Below are 25,849 nucleotides of genomic sequence, written 5' to 3'. Positions count from 1 at the left end.
GTGGCGCATCCTCTTTATTTTGGCCATGGAGACATAGTATAAGTCAGTCGTTCTCAACCTTGGGTCCCCAGGTGTTTTGGCCTACAACTCCCAGAAATCCCAGCCGGTTTACCAGCTGTTAGGATTTCTGGGAGTTGAAGGTCAAAAACATCTGGGGAAGGTCCTTAGAAATGTTGGTTCCACGTTAGGCTCATGGTGAAATTGCTGCCCTGGATTATGTTGCATAGCAGGATTCTAGCACACTTCCAAAGCATGTAGCACCTTTTATCTGCCAATGACAATTCCTTCCTGTAAAAGACTTTACTTTATGCATGGTTTTGCTCTTTCATAAAATTGTAATGTCAGGTGACTCATAGGGAAAACTGCTTTATATAGGGCCAGACTGTCTTCTTGTGTGTCTGTCAGTACATAATATTTACAAGATGTGCTATAACTTAATTTCTGGGCAGTTATCAGGGTTTAAGATAAGTGAGGTTATAGTAAAAAAAACAAGAAATATCCAACTGAAAATTACAATAAAATCCATATATTTCCTTAGGAAGGAAAGTTGGAGTGAAATGAGAAATTTCTATAAACAGCTTTTGAACACAGGGATAACAATATCTAAGCTAAAACAGTATATAAAAATAACATATGGTAGTTTAAGGGGCCTGAGAAAAAATTAAAAGCTTAAAAGGTATTAAAGTAGATACCCTGTAAGCTTCTCCATGTAGCTCAGTATTATCTGGGGAGGTCCCAGAATATCATTTGTATGGAAGAGCTTTCAAGTTGAGGTTTTCTCATCATTTTCTACTGCCTGGTCCTTTTAACTGGAGAGGACAGTTTGATCCTGGGATTAGTGCAAGTAAATATGTACCTTGCTACAGAGTCCCCATGGTCGTTTTCCCCAAATATGGTGAACAAAACGTTTTAGAGAACAAGACATGGTACATACAAAGTTGATAAATTGGTACTGCTTAGTGGTCCTTCAGCTGATATATCATCATCAGTCCCAGTCAACACAGTCCACAGCAAGTCATGATGGGAATTGCAGTCTGATAAAAACTGCAGGACCGCAAGCTGCTCCCTTAGATCTAGCCCTGCAGATTAGAGGGAGCAGTTTGTGACCCCAGGCAATTCTTTCTTCTGAGTAACAGCCCTCTCTTTCGGGTCTGTTTTCTCCAGGCTGCCCCTACCCCCACATTTTGGGCATGCCAGTGCTGTGGGGCTGATGGGAATCACAAAACAGCTCTGGGTTTTAAATGGTCTCAATAGTATATAACACGGGCTAGGTATTCCTTATCCAAAATGACTGGGATCAGAAATGCTTTGGATTTCAGATTGTTTCAAATTTTGGGATACCTATATTTGCATATACAGTCAGCCTTTCACATTTGTAGATTTGATTTTTTACAGATTTGATAGATATGTTTTGTAGCAACCTCCAGGTCTAAGAATCTCTACATTCTCTAGGAATCTTTGCGGTCAACTTCCAGCATTTCTAGGCCCTAGAGAACATTAGGAAGTCCTCCGGCAGTAGACGTGGACCACAGAATTGTGCTTTAAGACGCATGTTTTCCCACTTTTTCAGAAGTCCTGCACTCCTAACATGAGGGAATGTGGAGGACCCACTGTAATGAGATATATTGGAAATTGGACGCAAGTCAAAATACAAAATTCAATTGTGTTTTATACACCTTAATACAAATTAGGTGACAATAATTTTATATAATACTTTTAATAATTTTTGCATGAAAAGGTGTGTTTGCATTGTGTCATCAGAAAGCAATGCCATCACTATCTTATCCACTCATGTGAAAAACTTTGGATTTTGTAGTGTTTTGGAATTTAGAATTTTAGGTGTGCTGGTTTTGTTTAACCCACATGGAAAGGAACTTGTAAGATGTTTTGTTCTTGTTACCTGAATCAGGAAATGCTGTATGCTACTCACATGGCCAAGCAAGTGACAGTCTGTTTGCATAATTTGACTTACTAATATTGCTATTATCTTATCAATCTAAGACAGAGCAATGCTACACTGTTAATCTTAGCACAAAAATGGTTCAAAGCAAGAAATAATATGTTGTTGAAGGCTTTCATGGCTGGAATCACTGGGTTGTTGTAGGTTTTTCGGGCTATATGGCCATGTTCTAGAAGCATTCTCTCCTGACATTTCACCTGCATCTGTGACAGGCATCCTCAGAAGTTGTGAGGTCAGACCTCACATCCTCTGAGGATGCCTGCCATAGATGCAGGTGAAATGTCAGGACAGAATGCTTCTAGTACAGGACCACATAGCCCGAAAAACCTACAACAACCCAAGAAATAATAGTCATGGCATTTTGTCCTGTTGTCCTTTCTACGCAATTCTGTAAATGTTCCTTTGAGTTTAACATGATAAGGGTCCATAATGCGGGTGCTCCCGCGGTTTTACCGGAGGCATCCAAACAATGTCTTCTGTAAAACCAAATTAATTTGAGACAAAGCAGGAAAATCCTGCTTTGTCCGGAATTAACTTGATACTCCATTAGACTCGGGTCTTCCTGAAAAACCCGGGTCTAATGGAATATGGGCCCTGTGGGGACTGACCCCTCGGTAGCCTTAGGACTACTGAAGGGGCAGTCCCTACAGCCCAATTCACTTCTTCAGGCCCCATGGGCATGGAAAAATGAAGAGGGAACCCATTTTCTCCCCAAATCTCCCCCTAAAATCTTTAAAATAAAAGAAAAACTTACCAGGCCACCATTAGGCTTTTCTGCATGCTTTTTGGAATGTACCAATGTAGTGCTAAGAGATGGGAGTGGGCAATTGCTTCTCCCCCCGTCTCTTAGTGCTACATTGGTATATTCCAGAAAGTATGCCAAAAGGCCTAATGAAAGCCTGGTAAGTTTTTCTTTTATTTTAAAGATTTTTGGGGGGTGGTGGTGGTGGGCTTTCTTCATTGTAGCGTGATTGTTACCGTGCTACAATCGGGACAACACATGGGAAAGCCTGCTTCTTTTGGGCACCCATGTGGACAGCAAAGTGGGGGGAAAAACAGGTTACTTTAGTCTGTTTTCTCCCACAACAAATTGCTATCTGGAAGCAGCCTAAGTAAGGATGAAAACAGTTTCCACCTTAGATACTGCAATGATCTGTCAATACAACTAAATCTAACCTTTAGATTTGTTTGTTCGGAATGTTTGTGGACTGGGTCAGAAGTGTGGCATGACTATGGAGATCCAAGGGGCAGTTTAGGCTTCTGTTTATTCCTGAAGCAACACTGCAGGATAGAAAGAGAATGCAGAAATCTGTTGGTTTGTGACTGTTCCCTGGCTTTGATCTCAGGGACATTCTGCTAATATTCCTAAGCCCAATTTATCTACTCTAGCATCCACACTATAGTTCCTTAGCCAGTACTGGGAAGCACTGGCCTCCTTATGTTTCCAAAGTAAGGAGAGCAAAGAATTATGCATTGAATCTCAGTCAATTTGCAGAATTTCTTTAATCTGCTTGGATTGAGGGTTAGTAGCTACATATCTCTTATTGTCATCACAGTTCCTAGATCAAAGTTTGAGTGTTTGGGGCAGGAGCTCCACTATTTCTGTAAGCACAGATTATAGAATCATAGAATCATAGAATCAAAGAGTTGGAAGAGACCTCATGGGCCATCCAGTCCAACCCCCTGCCAAGAAGCAGGAATATTGCATTCAAATCACCCCTGACAAATGGCCATCCAGCCTCTGCTTAAAAGCTTCCAAAGAAGGAGCCTCCACCACACTCCGGGGCAGAGAGTTCCACTGCTGAACGGCTCTCACACTCAGGAAGTTCTTCCTAATGTTCAGATGGAATCTCCTCTCTTGTAGTTTGAAGCCATTGTTCCGCGTCCTAGTCTCCAAGGAAGCAGAAAACAAGCTTGCTCCCTCCTCCCTGTGGCTTCCTCTCACATATTTATACATGGCTATCATATCTCCTCTCAGCCTTCTCTTCATCAGGCTAAACATGCCCAGTTCCCTAAGCCGCTCCTCATAGGGCTTGTTCTCCAGACCCTTGATCATTTTAGTCGCCCTCCTCTGGACACATTCCAGCTTGTCAATATCTCTCTTGAATTGTGGTGCCCAGAATTGGACACAGTATTCCAGATGTGGTCTAACCAAAGCAGAATAGAGGGGTAGCATTACTTCCTTAGATCTAGACACTATGCTCCTATTGATGCAGGCCAAAATCCCATTGGCTTTTTTTGCTGCCACATCACATTGTTGGCTCATGTTTAACTTGTTGTCCACGAGGACTCCAAGATCTTTTTCACACGTACTGCTCTCGAGCCAGGCGTCCCCCATTCTGTATCTTTGCATTTCATTTTTTCTGCCAAAGTGGAGTATCTTGCATTTGTCACTGTTGAACTTCATTTTGTTAGTTTTGGCCCATCTCTCTAATCTGTCAAGATCGTTTTGAATTCTGCTCCTGTCCTCTGGACTATTGGCTATCCCTCCCAATTTGGTGTCATCTGCAAACTTGATGATCATGCCTTCTAGCCCTTCATCTAAGTCATTAATAAAGATGTTGAACAGGACCGGGCCCAGGACGGAACCCTGCGGCACTCCGCTCGTCACTTCTTTCCAAGATGAAGAGGAAGCATTGGTGAGCACTCTCTGTGTTCGTCCACTTAACCAATTACAGATCCACCTCACCATAGTTTTGCCTAGCCCACATTGGACTAGTTTCCTTGCCAGAAGGTCATGGGGGACCTTGTCGAAGGCCTTACTGAAATCCAGGTACGCTACATCCACGGCATTCCCCGCATCTACCCAGCTTGTAGCTCTATCAAAGAAAGAGATCAGATTAGTCTGGCATGACTTGTTTTTGATAAATCCATGTTGACTATTAGCGATGACTGCATTTGTTTCTAAGTGTTTGCAGACCGCTTCCTTAACAATCTTTTCCAGAATCTTGCCCGGTATCGACGTGAGGCTGACCGGACGGTAGTTGTTTGGGTCGTCCTTTTTTCCCTTCTTGAAGATTGGGACCACATTGGCCCTCCTCCAATCTGCTGGAACTTCTCTCTATTGTCTCTATACTTGCTGTCTCCTAGCTTGCTATGCCTCCCTCACTTAGATCCTTGAGATGTCAACTGAGATTCTATTTTTTCAAACTTTGGAAAACATTTGAGAATGTCACCATAGTCTTTCCATTTGTTTTGCAGCTGTTGCTTCATCTTTCCTCTTCCTTAAAAAACCCCCCTACAACATACTGGCTTCTTGCTAAGCCTCAAAATTATATATGAAAGGTCATGAGGACCAGACCTGCTGCCAACTGTGCTGGTGTAGCAATATGAATTTCAGATTAAGTGCAGAGGCAACAAGGTCTACTGTTTATGCATGTTTATTTGCACATATCACAAATCCACCAGTGTTTATTTCAGTTGTATTACATATAGCAAAGTGTGCACTTAATCAGCTGAAGGAATGGTCTATAGTCCATTAAGGCTTGCATTGCAAAAAGTGTATTTACCTTTAGTGCCACAGTCCAAGGCTTGGAAAATTTACTTTTTTAGAGTGTCTCGGTTGTTTCAAGGATTCAGGAACTTGTAATCCAAAGCAGTAACCTTTCCAAATTTTGAAGCAGAGTAATATGGCTTTCCCTTTCACAATGAACTAAAATAATGTTCATACTTTTGTAGTTTGAGCATTACCTAGTTCAGATTCCACACAATATACTAAAATGTGAGATTGTCTTCTAACTTATCCCTCTCTCACATTTCCCCCCAGGAATAATCGGTGCAAGATGGTGGGGATGTAGCAAGGGGCATCAATGCCAAAAGATGAATATTACTCCCTTGTTGCTTGCCTTCAAGTCAACTGTGACTTATGCTGACCCTATGTTAGGGTTTTCTTGGGAAGGTTTATTTTAAGTTTACCATTTCCTTCCTCTAAGGGTGAAAGTGTGTGACTTGTCTAAGGTCAGTGGATTTCCATGACAAAGCAAGGATTTGAACCCTAGTTTCCTGAAAACCTTGACCAAAACTCAAACCATGCGCAATGGTGGCTGACATTACATGCTAGCTTTTTCTGAATATACTCTATTTTAAGTATTTATTTTCTTACTCTACACTCAGGATGCATCTCTTGATATATGTGAATGGGTGCAAATGTTATATACAGTAGAGTCTCGCTTATCCAACCTTTGCTCATCCAACATTCTGTATTATCCAATGCAGTCTGCCTCCCACCCTGAATAATGTCTAGGGTGGGAGAAAGAACGAACCCTTGTCTCTTTTGGTGCTAAATTAATAAATACAGTAATTACTACATAACGTTACCATGTATTGAACTGGTTTTTCTGTTGATTTGTTGTAAAACCTGATTTTTTGGTGCATAATTTGTAAAATCATAATGTAATTTGATGTTTAATAGGCTTTTCCTTAATCACTCCATGTTATCCAACATTTTTGCTTATCTAAAGCTCTGCCGGTCTGATTATGTTGTATAAGCAAGACTCTGCTGTATTTACCAGACTCAAAAAGACCCTCAATACAAATCCTAAACTACAGATTTCTGAGGAAGACATCTGATTTTTCTGTCTCTGGTTGGAACTCTGAGCTGAAAAGTTGCTTTTCAGATAAAGAGTCTATTAGAAGGTCTCAACATATTCAGCTACAGCAGGAGAAAGTATTGGGTTAAGAGAAATCTCAAATCCTGTACACCATTTGGCTAGTTAAATCTTATTAATTCCAACTTATTTTAATAGCATTACCACATTTGGGGTTGCAGTGTTACTGTTAACCAATATAGGATTCATGTCCTTTTCTTATTAGTTTCATGTCCTGCTTTATTCTGTCCTTTCTCATTTATTCTATTGCGTGTCTGTAACAGCCTTGCGAAGTTAGAGTGATAAAAAGACTCATGGGTTCAAGGTCACCCTGTGACTCTTAAGACTGAGGGGAGATGTGAACCTGGTTTCTCCAAATCCTAATCCAATACTTAAATCCACTGAAAGTACTCCAAGCTCTTCGTCACACTAGAGAATGAATCCACTTTAAATCTGGTTGCTGATTTCTGGGGTTTGCAGAATTCTGAGGTTTGTAGTTTAGGGAGGAGCCTTTAACAGCCTCACTAAACTAAAAACCCCAGAATTCTGCCAGAGGTACAAACCAGATTTAAAGTGGATTCATTATCTAGTGCGATGAGGTTATAAGTAAGGAAGATGAAACTTCCCAAATTGGGAAACAGCTTGGATCACACCTATCACACTAGAGAATGAATCTACTTTAAATCCGGTTTCTGCCTCCTACATTATTCTGGGGTTTGTAGTTTACTGAGAGTGTTAAAAGCTCCTCCCTAAACTACAAATCCCAGAATTCTGCAGGAGGCAGCAACCAAGTGGATTTATTCTCTAGTGTGATGAAGTAGCTATCTAGTCAGGAAAGTTATTTTGAGCATTCTGAAAACAGGGCATATCCTACCAGTTGTCCCTTTACTATCAATTTTCATGTCAAATTTAGAGGTGAGAATTTGGCTGCATCTGTAATAACCGAGAAACATTGCTCCGGACAATATGTCTGTCACTTATGTTGTTAAGTGGTACTTTGGACTTGCTGATGAGAAATATGAGAGGATTCACATGATGTGGCCATGAGCACACAAGCGCTCTATCTTTCACATGCAGATAAATCTGTGGCAGGGTTTCAAGGAGCTGGCCTTGTGGCTAATGGTTCTGTCTTTCTTTGGGGGATCTTGCTGTGAAACAACTGCCTTAGCAAGAAAGAGAATGCCTCCTCCAATACTGCATAAACAAAGCATAAATCTCCACTTTAAAAGTTTGAAAACCCATTGATACACTTCCATCTCTCTTTCAGAGAAACAAGGATATGAAGCAAAGTACGCATATCAGAGGAAGATGCAAATGATAAACATGTACCAGACCAGAAAGAATATGTTAATATATGAGTAGGACCTGAAAAGGTTACATTTCTGGTCTACAACTCCCAGAATCTCTCAATATTATCCATGCTGGCTGGGAGACGCTGTGAGATTTTATCCAAAAATTAACTGTCTCAAGCTCTGTGCATGGTCCAAGGGATTTTCAAGTAGCTTTAGAGCAGGCATGGGCAAAACTTGTAGCTTTAGAGCAGGCATTTGAACCTTCAGGTGTTTTGGATTTCAACTCCCACAATTCCTAACAGCCTCGGGCCCTTTCCTTTTCCCCCTCAGCCACTAAAAGTAAGGGCCTGAGGCTGTTAGGAATTGTGAGAGTTGAAGTCCAAAACACCTGGAGGGACAAAGTTTGCCCATGCCTGCTTTAGAGGCCTTAATACTTTTATATCTAGATGCCATCAATGGAGGGAGTTCCACATACCAAAGGAGGGGAATAAATAAAGCTTAAGAGTTCACAAAATTTCGACTGAGAGTGGAAGAGGCCAAGGCTTCAAACACACATTCACACATACATGAAAACCACAGGCATGCAAGCAATAAATGCCAAAGCCTGGTTATAGAAAACTACTATGTGGTTCTCCACAACCACAGCAGGATTATATTTCCCGGGAGTTTGTGAGAGGGAGAAAGCAACTGGTGGGAGCGTAGAAAGTTTAAGATTTCTCAAGAAAAGGAAGGGTGGGACAGGGGGATTTCTCCTCAGTGGGAGAAATAAAAATCAAAAAGTTATAGCTGTTTGAGTCTGTTGCATCATTATAACCCTCAAAAGAACACAAAAACCAAACAAACTCCACATGTCAAGGGATAGTCAACTGTTTGTTCCTTTAAAACAGCGTTTCTCAACCTGGAGGTCAGGACCCCTGGGGGGTTGCCAGGGGGGGGGGTGTCAGAGGGGTCACCAAAGACCATCAGAAAACACTGGATTTTCTGTTGGTCATGGGGGTTCTGTGTGGGAAGTTTGGCCCATTTTATCATTGGTGGGGTTCAGAATGCTCTTTGATTGTAGGTGAACTATAAATCCCAGCATCCACAACTCCCAAACGTCAAGATCTATTTCCCCCAAACTTCACTGGTGTTCACATTTGGGCATATTGAGTATTTGTGCCAAGTTTGGTCCAGATTCATCGTTGTTTGAGTCCACAGTAGTTTCAGGATGTAGATGAACTACAACTCCAAAACTCAAGGTCAATGCCCACCAGACCCTTCCAGTTTTTTCTGTTGGTCATGGGAACTCTGTGTGCCAAGTTCAATTGATGGAATTGGTTCAATTCCATTATTGGTGGAGTTCAGAATGCTTTTTGATTGTAGGTTAACTATAAATTCCAGATACAACAACTCAAAAATGACAAAATCAATCCCCACCCCAACTCCACCAGTATTCAAATGTGGGTGTATTGAGTATTTGTGACAAATTTGGTCCAGAGAATATATCCTGCATATCTGATATATACATTACGATTCATAACAGTAGCAAAATTACAGTTGTGAAGTAGCAAAGAAAATAATTATATGGCTGGGGGTCACCACAGCATGAGGAACTGTATGAAGGGGTCGCAGCACTAGGAAGGTTGAGAAACACTGCTTTAAAAAGCCCTCTTGGGGGGCTTTTGTTTGCCCCTGAAGTGATCACTCTAGGATAGAAAGGGAAGGATGCAATGCTGTTGCTGCCCGTGGCCACCCCATCAGCAACAGGCACAGCCTCTTTGGCATTTCCCAAAGGTTCCTGGGAGGGTGAAAGCAACTGGTGGGGGTGTAGAAACTTTAAAATTCCTGAAGGAAGCGGGGCAGGAGGGAAAGAGAGACATATCATGACTTCCAAAAGCATAGTGGTTTGGCTATGTTGCATCACCAAGGCATCAATAACAACAACAACAACAACAATACTGTCGAAGGCTTTCATGGCTGGAATCACTGGGTTGTTGTAGGTTTTTTTGGGCTATATGGCCATGGTCTAGAGAGGCATTCTTTCCTGACGTTTCGCCTGCATCTATGGCAAGCATCCTCAGAGGTAGTGAGGTGCTTGCATAGATGCAGGCGAAACGTCAGGAGAGAATGCCTCTAGACCATGGCCATCTAGCCCGAAAAACCTACAACAACCCAACAATACTACTGCCAACATTACCTGTCCCCATAGATTCACCTAATGCTCAGGGAGAAGGAAAGACTAGCCATTCAAGATGTGTTTGAGAAGGGCTTCTTTAAAGATAGCTGCAAAGAGAAGGCGGAGGAAACTTACAGAGAAGGGAGAAGAAACTTCGCGGCGGTGGAGGATGAGGAGCGAGTGGGGAGGCGGCTTCTTCGGGCCCGGGCGACCTTCTTCCCTTTCGGTGGGGCTGAGCAGTGGCACCTGGGCCAGGAGATGGCCCTCCTTTGGCTTGGCTGGACCACTTCCCGCGTGGGGCGCTCGCTGGTCCGACCAAGACCAAGGCACCAAAGGCAGGCAGTTGGCTTCCGCGCCGTGGACAAGAGAGAGAGAGAGAGAGAGAAGGCTCGGACCCGCCCGTTCCCCTCCTCGGGATTTTATAGGACCGCGCGGGCTGTTTCCCCTGGCGTCCCTTCCACCCGCCCCACTCCCTCCTGGAGAGGAGACCCCCTCCTGGACGTGGCCTCCCTTTCCCCGCCCCGCTCCCCCGCCCGAGCCATGAGCCGGCCTCCTCCATCCCTTCATCCCTCCTTCCCTCTTTCCCTCCTTTCGCTCCCCTCCCCATCGCCAAGTTCCTCGCAAGGAAATTGCGGCTTCCTTTTCCCGGGCACCCAGGATGTGTCCCCCCCCCCCCCGGGGCTGCCCACCTCTCTCTTGACTCACTCTAACTTCTGCGCTTGCTTCTTTCCAATGAGAGGCGTGTGCCCGTGTAAACTCGGCTGGGATGGAGAGCGAGCCCTGCTTTTGAGAAGCCGAGGCAGTTCCTCCTTGGAGAAGTTTGTTGGAGGGCTGGAGGGAACACCCACTCCTCACTAAGCTCCTGGTGGGGCAGGGAAGGGAGAGGCGTGGCACTCACTCTCGGCCTCAGTAGAAAGGAGAGCCGTGTGGGACTGGGCGCACACCTCCTTCAGTACAGTCCCAAAGGCATGTTGCTGAGCATCTCATAGGACAGTGGCATATTTGTATTGTCCAAGGCTTTCAAGGCTGGAATCACTGGGTAGGTTTTTTGGGCGATGTGGCCATGTTCTAGAAGCATACCCTCCTGTCGTTTCGCCTGCATCTATGGTAAGCATCCTCAGAGGTAGTGAGGTAACCTCACTATCTCTGAGGATGTTTGCCATAGATGCAGGTGAAACGTCAGGACAGAATGCTTCTAGAACATGGCCGTATCACCTGAAAAAAACTACAACAACCCATTTGTAGCCTACCTTTCTCAGCCTTACAGCAACACAAGGTGGCTTACAGAATTGGCAGAATTTGATGCTATACATTCATAAAAATACAGTTTAAGACATTCAACATAATATTATAAAAAACCATATAAACTCATGAAAAACATAGAGTCAGCACTCACAGGAATCCTTCTTCCTGGCCCAACAGTTTAAAACTATTATTATTATTATTATTATTAAGAATGGATGGCCATCTGTCAGGGGCATTTTAATTTGATATTCCCAGCATGAAGGCAGAAGGGGGTTTGTGGTTGATATTATTATTATTATTATTATTATTATTATTATTAAGAATGAGATGTGTGGTCCATCCAAAAACAATCCAGAGTCAGAATGGAGGAGTCAGCACTCACACAAATCCAGTCTTTAAAACGCTTTAAAATGGGTTGTCTAAACACAGCTAAACGTTTTCTTCCTGGCCCAACAGTTTAAAACTATTATATTCCAAGATCCGATCCAGGTTATCTGCTTTGAACTGGATTATATGAGTCTGCACTGCCAGATAACCTGGGATAAACAGAAAACCTGGGATCAGACCTTGAGATATAGGGCCTGCCTGCAAGGGCCCCTAGACCCTTTGAGACTGTCCTTATATCCCAAGATCCTATCCAGGTTATCTGCTTTGAACTGGATTGTATGAGTCTGCACTGCCAGATAACCTGGGATAAACAGAAAACCTGGGATCAGACCACACATCTCATTCTTAATAATAATAATAATAATAATATCAACCACAAACCCCCTTCTGCCTTCATGCTGGGGATATCAAATTAAAGTGCCCTTGACAGATGGCCATCCATTCTTAATAATAATAATAATAATAATAATAATAATAACAATACTAATAATAATAATAGTTTCAACCCCTGCCCAGGAAGGCAGGCGGTTAGGCAGGCAACAGGCAGGTCTCTGTGAGTGCTGCACTGCTGTGTCCTCTTTGCCCAATGCAGGCCAGAGTGAGGGGTGAGGTGACCAGCAGGTTAATCCGCTGAAGCGGAGGCCAGGGACCCGGAAGTGGGGTAAATGCCGACCGCTTGCAACCAGGGAGAGGGGAGGGAAATGGTGAGTTTTTAAAACTTGCACCAGACATCCGAAATAATTACGAAAAATGAGGAAATTGTTTCAATTCTTATGTACTCCTCACACTATTCCTGTATGGCTCGATATTGGATCGTAAGCGAATTTAAATGCGAATCAATAACAAAATACAAAAATAACGAACGAAACTGCCCAAGCCTAATAATTACCAGTGTCGTCCTGTTAAAATCATCATCCAGCAGCGTCATTCAGCCATTCCGTGTTCAATCTTCCTATTTCATAATTATTTATTCTGCTGCATTTCCAAACACTTGTTCAAAAAACCAAGTTTTTACTCTTTTCCGGAAGGTCAGGAGGGAGGGGGCCAATCTAATATCTGAACATACATATACAATATGACTGTATTGTATATGTATGTTCTGAGCATCCCATAGGTATGTGGTTTCCATTTCCTTTTTGTTTTTTGAGGTTGTTGGAGGGACTGCAGATCAGATCTGGGACTGTCCTGAGCTCAGACTCCATTTTAGAAGGTCAGACTCCATGAGACTCTCAGAGTGTAAAGGTGCTGCTGCTGATTTTCAGAAAGGTGCCCTGTGTTATCTGCACAGAGAAACCAATTTAAACCTATCTGTAATTGGATTGATAAGCAATGTACTTGTATGCTGAATACATGAAGTTTGTAAGTAACCAACTATGTTTTTTTTTTAAAAAAAGACTACTTTTTTGGGCTCCTGAGAGCATGATTTAAAACCAAATATATTTTATGGGAGAGTAGATTTTCGCGGGCTACTGAAATAACTCTTCTGAAAGATCTGCTATATATCTTGTGTACTGCCATAATTTTTGTTTCTAACAGTTGAAAGAGATTACCTTTGTTTCTAACAGTCGAAAAACCTAATTTGCCTTGCATGAATACTAGTGGATATATACCACTAAAGAGGAGATTTACTCAAATGAGTTCTAGGGAAGATCATACTTTACAAAAAGGTTATGATTTTCCAAATGGTAGTGAATGTCAATTTATCTCTAAAAAGGTCATGCTTCCAAAAGGCTTTGGAGATTCTGGTTTCCCAAAAGGTTATGATCTCAAAGGTCATCCTTTTCTCAAAAGGTTATGCATTTTTCAAAAGTCACTGGTACCCAAACTAGTTCTCTGTCCCTGGTGAATTTCCACAAAAGAAAAAAAAAACTAGTTGTTGCCATTTGGCACAAATATGATGCTGGTCCCTGGCACACTGAAGAAAAACGATGGCTGCTCCCTGACACCAGATAATCCGAGAATTACTCATCTGGATTACATTGACAAGGATATGTTGAGCCCTGTTTTTTAAAAGATTGACAAGCTTTAGGGAGTAGAGTAATCTTACGAACCAGGGGAGACCAATGTAAGGGTTTCCAGTTTGTTCAGCAAACTGAGGATATATTATTCCAGTTTTTCTTATTTTTCTTCTATTTTAAACTTAACTTCAGATATTTCTGGAGGTGAAACCCTCACACAATTGAATGAATGAAAAGTAGAACTTTCCCTATTAATACCCATTCTGCTTGCTACAAGATTAACAGATATTTATGAACAAGACTTATCCTGTCCTGAAACACACATTAATATAGTTGAATGTTTTCTTAAATGAAGTCCACACTTTCAACAGAGCTTCAATACATAAAGCCATTAAACAATATTGTTTTAGAGAAAGTATTTTTGAACAACTTCTAGCTGATTTAAAAAATAAAAAAGATGGTGATGATGATTGTGATGATGGTGGCACAAACAACTGTGTTTTTAAGGTTCTTAAAAATTCACTAGATAAGTTCTGTTTTGATTTTGTTACCAGAGTAACATATGTTCTTCAGCAGATGCTCACATATATTCAGTGGGGAGTCCTCTGGCAGCATGTGTTGCACATCTGTTTGCTAAGTCAGAAATCCAAAGGCGCTTTAGAACTTTTTCCAAGGAGTATCATAAGTCGTTTTCTCCAGAAGTAAATACAATACTTTTAGACACAAAAATATGGACACAGTACAAACCCCAAATTCATATGGGATATGTTCCAAGACCCACCCACCCTCCACGGGTAGCTAAAACCATGGATGACAATGAATCCATTTTTGACCATACTTGGACTGGAAGCATACCATAGAATTGCACTGGGGTACTTTAGAGAGGCCTGCACACACTTCTGGGAGGAAAGGCAATATTCTTTGGAGCATGAGTAAATGAAAGTTGATATCAAAGGTCATACTGCATTTATATAACTACTTCACTTTCAATTTTGTGTTTCCTTAACTTAGAGATCAGCAACAGTAGATGTTTCTGGATTTCAGTTCTCTATGCATAGGTAGAACATATGTATCATAGTATTCTGATAGACATTGGAAGTTCATTTTTTCTACACCAGATCTCTAGGGAGACAGACAGGAATAGACAGATAGCTCAGAAATCCCAAAATCCTCCTTCTCTATCTTCATATCATTGTGCTCATCTTCTTCTCAGGGAAGATGGGAAGACTGGAAAATCACCCCTCTGTACATCACCTAGCTTTCATCGTTCTTATTTATGGAGACATAACATTGGAATACCTTGAACTACCAAAACCCCTCTGTCAAGTATTAATATTAATTAATAACCCACAATGGCAACCCTATTATATATTTTTTAGATTTTTAAAAACTACAGCTCATAGGATCCTCCAACAAATATATCCACAAATGTTACAAAAAGTAACTGTTGCAAGCTGCGTATGGAAATCAAAACAGACTTCCTATGTCTTTTGGGTTTTTTTGTTTTCTGATTGCAAGCTTCTGTCTCTAACAACTTGAGATGACACTTTTGACACACTTATGTTCTTGAAAGCTGGACTATATGCAAGGTTTCTTTGCACAAGGCAAATTTCCTACAAGCAGTGATACAGACTAAATCAGGCATGGGCAAACTTTGGCCATCCAGGCAGGCATGTAGCCGGGGGGGGGGGGTGGGGGGCTCGGGGGGCTTCACCCCCCCCCCCCCGAAATTCTCATGGTGGTTCGCGAAAAGGCCTTACTGGTGCATTATTTAAACTGTTACGTTTATTCATATCATGATCTGATCACCATACTCAATATATCCCATATGCATGGGGGTATTGGGGTAATGATACAAAAGGTTTGCTAGGCTAGACCCTCTTTCACTCAGACTCAGCCCCCCCCCCCGAAACTCAGCCCCCCCAACCCCCCCTGAAAAAAATTCACACACCCCCCAAAACGAAATCCTGGCTACGGGCCTGCCTCCAGGTGTTTTGGACTTCAACTCCCAGAAAGTCCAGCCAGTTTACCAGCTGTTAGGAATTGTGGGAGTTGAAGTCCAAAACACCTGAAGGGCTGAAGTTTGCTCATGCCTGGTCTAAATATACACACTCAATTCTCTGGGCAACATAATGATGTACTCTTTTTCTCTTAACATAAAAGGGAGACATAATCTCATTATTTTATATTGAGAAATGTGCTTGAAATACGGTTGTTTGAAAAGCCATTTTTTATTATTAACTAGTTGAATTGGTATATTTAAAGTGGAAATGTTTTCCAAAGTTGCAGATGTATCTTAAATTATTAGAGATATCAGTGGAATGAGAAAGAGATGCCAACATTCCTTTTCCTTACAGACCGCTTGCAAGGTCAGCATTCTCAAACCAAAAGCACATTGTGTGAATGAAGGAGGGGAGAGAGCTCATCACTTTCAAACTTTTTATCTGGAATTTCTCTTCTGTCAAAACAATGAATGAGAGTAACTCAATAAAAACCAAGCCCAGAGTATGGTATCTCTGGTTCATGGACCTAATCCAGTCCGTGGGGGGCTGACTCTGTCCTTACAGAAATGTCAGATGATGCTTTGGCCATGGGAGGTTGGGGATTTCTGGAAGGATAATTGTGCTCCTGGTGTCAACCAGTTTGTGGGGCGAGGTTCTGACCTGGCATCTCAAACCATTTCCCAACTCTGGCATACCAAGGTGCTGAGATAGAGACAAGGCTCCATTTTTCATCCCTAAAATCTCCTCTTTTACCCAGTAAAATACGTTTTTTAAAAGCAAACAATGTGGTGTAGTCTCCTTCTTTGGAAGTTTTTAAGCAATGGCTGGATGGCCTGTCCAAGGTGCCTTGATTTTATGTACCTGCATGGCAGGGGTTGAACTGGATAGCCTTTGTGGTCTCTTCCAACTCTATGGTTCTATAAACAATGGCAATAGAACTACAACTCCAAGCAGGATCATTCTTCTCATAAAACATTTACCTGTGGCTAGAAAGGCCAGTCATATGGCCAGAGGGAAGCCTTTCAGTACCCCCCCCCCCCCCCCACCGGTAGATGAGGCCAGTGTTCTGAGACTGATGTCACCAAGACTGGTGTTCTTCGGTTAGCCCTTCCCTCTTCATTCTGTCTCTGGCAGCACAACCATCCTCCCACCCTCAGTTCAATATGAGTTAATACTGGTCACACTAATACTGGTCACACTAGGGCCTGGTAGGAATGTTTTCCCTCCTTAAGAAGGGAGGTTTTTCATCTACCCCATATTGAAACTGCTGGGAGTAAGAAATTTAAATGGGTGGGGCTGTCATAATTAGGTGTCACTGGCAAAAAGTGGGGAGAGAACATGGATCAGTGTGCATCTTGGCGCGCCTCCCTTTTGGGGTGAAGAGGGGCTTTTGGGGTTGATCTTTATAGGTTCTGGGGTTTAAGGGGTCCCCCAAAATATATCCTTTAGGGCTTACCTGGGGGAGTCCTATTGGGTCTTGGGGCTCAGGAGGACCCCAGGGATGGCCTTCCATTAATGACTGGCTGGGATAGCAAACCATCACTGTGGAGTGCTCCTGGGATCAGATGCTTTGCCCAGTGGTTGGCTTGGCAGGTAGTCAGAGAATGATAACTAGCCTCAGGCCATTGCCTGTGTTGCAGTGCTTCCCCCACAACTTGTTAGTTAGTTCATTTACCAGTTTAAATAAGTCAATAACTGGCTTGTTATTTGTCCATATCTTTGTGTCTCATGTCTGTATTTTGCGGTGGGGATTCAAAGAACATTTATTTCCCAGCCTTGTTCTATTAGAAAATTATATTTCCTTACAAATAAGATTTAATCCCTCTCAGAATCAGAAGTGATATTCTGGTCATTTCAGATTTCCTGTGGATAGACCAGTGGTTTTCAACCTGTGGGTCCCCAGGTGTTTTGGCCTACACCTCCCAGAAATCCCAGCCAGTTTGCCAGCTGTTAGGAATTCTGGGAGTTGAAGGCCAAAACACCTGGGGACCCACAAGCTGAGAACCATTGGGATAGACAAATGTGTTTGCTTTAAGGTTATCGGGTGAGGAAAATGGCCCAAAGTCCCCTGGAACCTGACCACTTCTGCATTGGTATCCCAAACCCATGTTCTGAGGTTCTGATTTTCCCCTGCATTGAGATAGGACCACTTTGTTGTTTTCATGTTGTATTTTACTAAGTTTTGCAATGGAGTTTCAGTTTTTAATCTTCACCATGCATTTTGCATATGCGAAAGGTAACGCCTTTTTAAGTATTAATATTCAAGAATCAGTATGGGACATTTTTGTTCCACAGAGTCACAGCTTTATTTCACACCAGCTGTAGGCATCTTGCAGCATTGTTATCTGTACAGTTGTAAATAGTCCATTCAGTGTCTGCCAATTCTTATGTACATATAATTTTTAACGAATGCCACCCCCCCAAACTGCTAAGAAACCTTTTACTTTTGCCACTGAGGTATTTCTTCATAAGGACAAGATTTTAGAAAATGTTGCATGCCATTCTTTGGCAAATTATGATAGAGTAAAGCAGTTGAGATAAATCCAGATTGTCAGGCGTATGCTTTAATTTAGATGCTATTAAAAATTTTAATGCAAGAGAAGTGTGGAATCCCAGACTATCTACTGAAAAATGAAATAAAGCAAGAGTCATAATAATTATACATTCCTTCCAACATAAAACATAAATGGAATAAACTTTCAAAAGCTGAGTAAATATGAGTTCTACTGTCTGAAAAGGTAAGAAGGAAGCATGAAATCAATGGGACAAACATACTGAAACTTGGCTGGACCACTTCCTATACTTATAACATCTTTTCTTTTTAAAGTACACTTTTGTTGTGCTCCATTAATTAGTCTGTTCTCCTGTTTTCTTCCAGTTCAATTTTCTGTTCATTACTTGGGTGTATTTTTCCCCGTATTAGTATTAACCCAACCTGGTGATAATTTCTCCAACATTTATTTTAGCACATCTTGAGGATGGCAGTGATTGCTCTAATTGTTTCCTTGTACCTCACTGTGGTTGGTCTGGTTCAGTCTGTTATTTTGCTCTTGAATCTGAATTAAATAGGACACCCATCTTTTGTAAACAATTGCAGGCTAAATTCATCCTGGACAAACTCTATTGGAACAAATAGAGTTGCTGGCATTCTATCTCTGCCTTGTTATTTTTTTAGCAATCAAACAGCTCACTGCGATAATGTTAATCATAGATTTCCAGTGATGAAGTTCCTATTTACCTTTAAGTTATCCAAAATTGCCTCCAATATAACAGTAAAAAACCCTTCCTATACTTCTGTTTTTCTTCATAGCACTTTAGTTCAGAAGTTATGATGAGAATATTCTTCAATGAGCAGCAGTTTCTACAAGTTTGCCATTGTTCCAATATCCTGACTATATATATCTTTAGTCTATATGCTTAGACGGGGCTACAAAGTGGAGTCCACATCATATGAGTGTGGAAAAGAGCAAATCACAGACCACTTACTACAACACAGCCTGAGTCCCACCACATGCACAATGGAGGACCTTCTCACAGTGACACCAGAGGCACCTGAAGTGGCCAGCTTCTGGTCAAAGGAAATTTAGTATAACTCCAAGCTTTCAACTTTGTTCGTGGTTTTTAAAATACATTATAATTGTATTCCCAATTTGCCTCTGACACGATAAATAAATAATTACTCGATAATTTTATGAAATGTTGACATAAAGGAAGAACTTAGCAAATCAGTGATATATAGTTGATATCTGTTGTGCTTGGAAAACCAGCCCAAGGCAGTTCAGCCTTAAGCACAGTGAGGCATTTGCCTCAAGTGAATGCCATGCAAATGCAGCAATTATTATTATTATTATTATTATTATTATTATTATTATTATTGCATCTTTTTAATTCCCAGCGAAAGGCTGGGGTTGCCCCAGGGACAAAATTACTTGACAACCATGCACTATGATTTTGGAGATAGAGAGTGGATAATGTTTTCTGTTGTTTTTCCTCAAGCAATGAAAATTCTTCTATTGGCTTTCACACCATTTTGTTTATATTTCTAGCATCTATATAAATAAAACTGTAATGCTCGTTTGTGGGATTAACAGAACTCAAAAACCACTGGACGAATTGACACCAAATTTGGACACAAGACACCTAACAACCCAATGTATGACCTTCATTCATTTTTTTTGTCATTTGGGAGTTATAGTTGCTGGGATTTATAGTTCACCTACAATCAAAGAGCATTCTGAATCCCACCAACGATGTAATTGAACCAAACTTGGCACACAGTTCTCCCATGATGAACAGAAAATACTGGAAGGGTTTGGTGGGCAGGGTCCTTTGGTTTTGGAGTTGTAGTTCACCTACATCCAGAGGTCACTGTGGACTAAATGATCGATCTGGAGCAAACACTACACGAATACTCAATATGCTCAAATATGAACACTGGTGGAATTTGGGGAAAATAGGATCTTGACATTTGGGAGTTGTAGTTGCTGGGATTTATAGTTCACCTACAGTCACAGAGCATTCTGAACCCCACCAACGATAGAATTGGACCAAACCTCCCACACAGAACCCCCACGTGGGCCACAGCAATGCGTGGCAGGGGACGGCTAGTACAACAATATTTTTGGAAGTGCTTTGATCAAAATTTCCTTTAGGTCTCAAGGTGCCTTCTTTGTTTAATCCACACCTGTTCAGAGAGCTATAAAAGATTCTGGTTGGCCTCAGTCTAAGAATATGCTTGACATTGGAATATTAATATAACCAGACTCCTTCTCTGTATTGCTCTGGGTTTCTCAAGAATCCTACAGACTCAAATTGGGGGACCTGTATCCATGACTCTGTTTTGCCTCCAGTGGTAGTTGGTGGCTTTCAGATTTGATATGGACGTTAAAGAAGCGATATACCTGTTTACGGAATGGATGCAGCACTTTGAAATGCTCCTTTATAATCTGGGTAAAAACTGAGAGTAGATTCATTGCCCCACTGACATTGAAGCCACCAACTGCTCATTGCAACACCAGTTTATCTGGTTACTTTGGGATATTCACTAGGTGTGTACAAGGTTTCTTGCCTCCATGAGTTCAAAAACTTTCATCTAAAAGGAGAGAAAACAAAGTTTCCAAGGAAATATAGCATTCAGCAAATATAAGCAGTCTAGGTGTTAATGATTTTCAATTTCTTTCTCTGCAATGCTAGAAATTAAAGAATTGAAGGAAAAATAGATTTGTGGGCAGTAGAATTCTTACTTGAAGTAACATTTTGTCCCCCCCCCCCCAATAGCTACTTACCTGGCAGAAGGGGATGTTTATTGTTTTTGAACATTTCGATATGAATATTTAGAGATTTACAGTAGGGTTACATTTATGACAGGAAGTTTATAATTCAAATTTAACAAGGGTAATGGTAATATCTGAAAAAGCTTTCTACTTAGTATCCGTGATTAATAGGATTACGATCTGAATAAATGTTGATTTTACTCTTTCTACAGAAGAGGAAAAAAATTGTGATCCACAGGTAAATACTTAAAAGCATATTGATTTTCTTAACAGGTGAAATAATTGAAAGATTATAGAGAAGATGAATGCCAAACCTCTCTTGGTAATATTTTCCACTTCTAGCTCGTATGGTGGCCACCTGCCTTGCATATTTAGCATAGCATAACTGCCCCTTTTTTCAGTGTAAGATTGTGATACCGCAAGATACCCTGGGATGCATCTACACTATACAATTAATGCAGTTTGACACTTTAACTGTCATGGCTCAATGCTATGGAATCATGGATGTTGCAGTTTAACAAGATCTTTAGCTTTCTCTGCCAAAGAGTGTTGGTGCATCACAAAACTACAAATCTCAGGGTTCCATAGCATTGAGCCATGGCAACTAAAGCAGTATCAAACTGTTTTAACTATGTAATGAGTAAAGTGTTGAGAAAGACTGGAAAGCAATGACATTATTGAGACAATATTTCTAATAAAGAGATAGACTGCAATGAACACAATAATTTGCACTTTAAGAAGGCTATAATGACATTTTGATAAGCAATCTACACCTGAGATGATAAGATTATGTGCTGAATAATCCTATCATTTCTCCATTATGGATGGCTTCAGCATGTTATGTATGGCTTTGACATTCTGTGAACCTTGGAGATCCCCCAAGTCTGTGCATATGTTTCTGCTTAATCAGTGGCACTTAGACTTGAACATTAGAAATAGAGGACATGATAGCTGAACAAAAACTTTACAAGTTTTATTTATTGATTTATTATTTCAGTGGGCCTACTTTGACCGAGACCAATACTAGGACGTAGGCTTAAGAACACACAACATTCACCATGCTCTTATAGGTTTCCTTCTGGATTTCTGGAGATAGAGATGAGAACTTGGATATGGATGTATTTTTATACTGGAGCCACCCGCTACTGAATACTTTCATATGAAGATTACCACAATGTTAATATAACATTTTCCATGTTTGAGAAATTCCATGAAGCCAAATCTCTGTCTTTTCTCTCTCTTAAACCTGACTGCTGTTGTTCTTGTTGAACTCCCTTGAAACCCATCTAGTATGTCAATTTCCTCTTTAAAGGCAATTAACCCAAGATCGGCACAGTACTCCAGCCCTGACTGAATTGTCCAACGAATATTGGAAAAATTACTTCCCTTCCCTTGGACACTGTGCTACAGTTAATGCAACACAACATGATACTTGGTTCTATGTTGTAATTTGTAGTGATAGCAACAATAATACTGTTTAACTGTGATTTGATTTAACTAATATGGGAGATAATATATCCTCCATGCTTACTGGTAGCATCCATGTCAGTGGGATAATGAACTCACCCCAAGTTTAAAAACTCACCCACACTTTAAAATAATCATCCAAGGTACTGAGCAAATTTTGAAGATAAACTTCAGAACTTTGGATAGCTTCTTTGAAATAGGGCTGAAAATTCAGCGTGATCTCAAAGCTCCACTGACATCAAAAGAAGCAGCCATTTCTGTAAACTGCCTACTACTACCCCTATTTCTATGAGGCCATTCATTTCTGGGGTAACGGGTCATTTTCAGGGATGTATATCCAGTTGTTAGTTTCAACTAGCACAAACTCACTGAAATCATGAAACTCAATGGGATAACAATTCTAATGGGTCTTACTTAAGCGATCCTTCATTGTCTGAGTATGGTGGCCTTCCAAGTTCTTGGAAGACCCCGCGTGAGAGTTTTTTTTTAATGTGTGGATGTCAGTGCACAGTCAATCAACTCACAGTCTTCACAGTGTGAGGGTCCCAACCAGTGGCATGGTTAACATGATGACGGTGGCTTCTCAATCTGTTGAAGCCTTCTTCTGCCTTCACAGCCATTGTAACATGTACCAAGTTATCTTCCGCCTGATCTGCCATTGAGGTCTTTGGATTGTGCTCTTTTTGAAAACTCCCCTGCTCCCTCCCCTCGCCTGGGAGTGCATGACTCCATGACGCCCGCAGGTTCATGGGAATATGCAAGCCCCCTCACCATGACAAGGCGACACTCCATCTAACGGGTCTACTGTAGTATTGGGCATTGAAATCAATTTTGCCATTGCAACTGTTACAGAGCAAAAAACTTGAATGGGGAAAACATTATCAACTGTTGTGAATAGTCTGTCCCCTTGGATCTTTAGCTTCATCTGCACTGATCATTTAATGCAGTTTAAAACTAGTTTCAAACAAACAGCTACAAAAGTGTGCAAAAGACAGCCCTTAAGGTGCACCAGTGCTCTATGGTTTATGTAATCACCATTCTGTCTGAACTGGTTTTGGGATTTGCACAGCGAAATCACTTTCTTCAATACTGTATAAAACTGCATTAAATGGTCAGTGGATGATCCCTGGGTGTTTGTAAAGTGCTCCATCTCTAACTATTTTTGGAAGTAATTAATCTGCTTGTTCAAAAAATAGAGGCATGGCCATTTTACCATCAATGGCATGATGCAACATAGTTACATTGTTACATGGCTTGTTTTGCCTAGGTGGCTTCTAATTTTCATCAGGAAATGTCTATTGATTGCCAGACCTCTGAGATGTGGACATGAGTAAAAAAACCCTATGAATTTTAAATGAATGCTTCAGTGACCACAAACATCGGTGTATTTTTTGTAAGCAGCACTGTAATCATGATCTTACAATTGTTACAATTTGAACTACTTGAACAACATGATTGTTCTAAATTGAATATAATGCAGCTTATTGTCACTATGATGGAGGAAAAAAAGGAGCTGATTGGTGGTGTTCTGGTTATAAAATGCTCTGAGGTCTAGCCAGATGCCATTTTCATTTCTTTCAGTCTTTTCCTCCCCCATACCTGTTAGTTATCAGATCTCTCAGGCACCAAGGAGATGGAGAGACTTGTTTTACAAATTGAAAATCACTTCACTATGTGCTAGTAATAATCCGATTGATTCTGGGTGATGGGAAATGCAATTTTTCTGTAGAGGCAAGATTGCTCTAAACCAGTGATCTTCAACTGCTTCAGACCTGAGACTCACCTTTAAACTTCACTCTACAATGTGGCAAACACATTTAAGTATACATAAGACACCATGAACCTATTTTTATTTCATCTCAGCATTTCTCTTTTCTGATAAGAAAAATGATGGGACAAAGATGAAAAAACATTGGAGGTTATGCAGGGGTGACAATGCTATCTGAAATCTAGGGCAGAGTGACTAAAAAATTAAAACATCATATTGATTACCATAAAGATACCAGTCAAAAAGAATCAGTTTGGTTAGTACTTGGATGAAAGGCCACCAAGAAATACCAAGTGTATGGGATCACCATAAAGTCAATAGGCAAATTGAAGGCACATATCCGCATACTCTTGAAACACACAAAATTGAAGTCTGTTATGGCTCTGAAGGAGTGGATTAAAACAAAATTGAAGGAAACAGTAAGTCATTTGGTTACTCATCTAGAATTGGCCCTTTCATAGGTGAACTTATTTAATAATTCTTTGAATATTTATTTCACCACCTATTAATTATCTCAACTGTTTTGACCTTGAGTCCCTAAAAAAAAAAACCCAGCAAGAATCTAGCCACCAGGCATCATGGTTGCAGCAGACATTCACTGACAAATATCATTATTTGAGAATTTCTAAGTTGACATATGATGCACAGGGGCTAGTGAACATGTTAATCAAATCTGTGAAAAATAAAATCCATAAAAGTCAAGCCCACACATGTGAAGGGTAAACTTTAGCATATACTCTATATACTCATATATAAGTTTAGAGATTTCAGTTAAAAAAATCAACCCCGCAAACCCATGTCAACTTATCCATGGATCAATGTAAGTACTAAACCTTAATTAATATTTTCAAAGGAACCATCCCTTTGTCTGCTGTAGTGCCACACTGTTATATGTGAGTTAAAACCTACATCCTTTGGACTCAAAAATTCCAAATCCAGAATGTGTTAAAGCAAAATAGTATTTAAAAGAAACGGCCAGTACAACCTTATTCAATCTTTATAACTGATGTGTGCAATGTGTATTTTTAAATATTAGTGATCACGAAATAAAGAAAAACTAAATAAGGCTGCCCAATTTAAATATCTAAGGTCACTGGTATCCATAGATGGTTACACATTGCCAGATGTATGGTCACAAAGAAAGGCAAGAGCTTAGAACATAAAAAGTATTGACTACTTTTGCTCTTTCTGCTGTAGTGCCACTTCTAGGTTTTTTGGATGCCTGAGTGGGGAAATGCTGACACCCTGCAATAACATTGGTGCTTTCCCCTCCCAGTGAAATCACCCTCAACTTATCCATGGATCAAATCAAAATCCATAATTTTGGCCCCAAAATCTGCCCTTGACCTATACATGACATTGACTTTTGCATGAGTATATGTTATAGATCTCATGCAGAATGAATATAATTTTATATGAATGTAACCTTCAGTCTCTAGAATCTTTTTTTTCATGCAACCTCAAAACACATTTCTTCTGCTCGAGAGCTGAACTGCCAACAACCTTTTTGCAAAGGAAAGAAAATAAATATAGGTTTAATTCTTCCAGGGGATGGCTAGGATTTACACTGTTATATGTGAGTTAAAACCTACATCCTTTGGACTCAAAAATTCCAAATCCAGAATGTGTTAAAGCAAAATAGTATTTAAAGGAAACGGCCAGTACAACCTTATTCAATCTTTATAACTAATGTGTGCAATGTGTATTTTTAAATATTAGTGATCATGAAATAAAGAAAAACTAAATAAGGCTACC

The 25,849-nt window shown here is 40.7% G+C and overlaps 1 protein-coding gene across 2 annotated transcripts in view; it reads right to left on the bottom strand.

Annotated features, from left to right (window-relative positions):
* AGTR1 (angiotensin II receptor type 1) overlaps positions 1-10,840 on the bottom strand; it is a 62,615-nt gene extending 51,775 nt beyond the window's left edge. Inside the window, exon 1 of one of the 2 annotated variants that reach the window (XM_060767754.2) lies at positions 10,699-10,840. The gene's annotated coding sequence lies outside the window, so the exon portion shown is untranslated. Of the gene's footprint in view, positions 1-10,128; positions 10,454-10,698 lie in introns of those variants that run through there. The other variant, XM_060767751.2, reaches the window with a different exon arrangement.
* Between the last annotated feature and the right edge of the window lie 15,009 nt (positions 10,841-25,849).

The sequence above is a fragment of the Anolis sagrei genome, chromosome 3 (assembly GCF_037176765.1).
Source record: "Anolis sagrei isolate rAnoSag1 chromosome 3, rAnoSag1.mat, whole genome shotgun sequence".
NCBI lineage: Eukaryota > Metazoa > Chordata > Lepidosauria > Squamata > Dactyloidae > Anolis > Anolis sagrei.
Note: the sequence above shows the minus strand (reverse complement) of the source record. Positions and strands in the feature narration are given on the sequence as shown.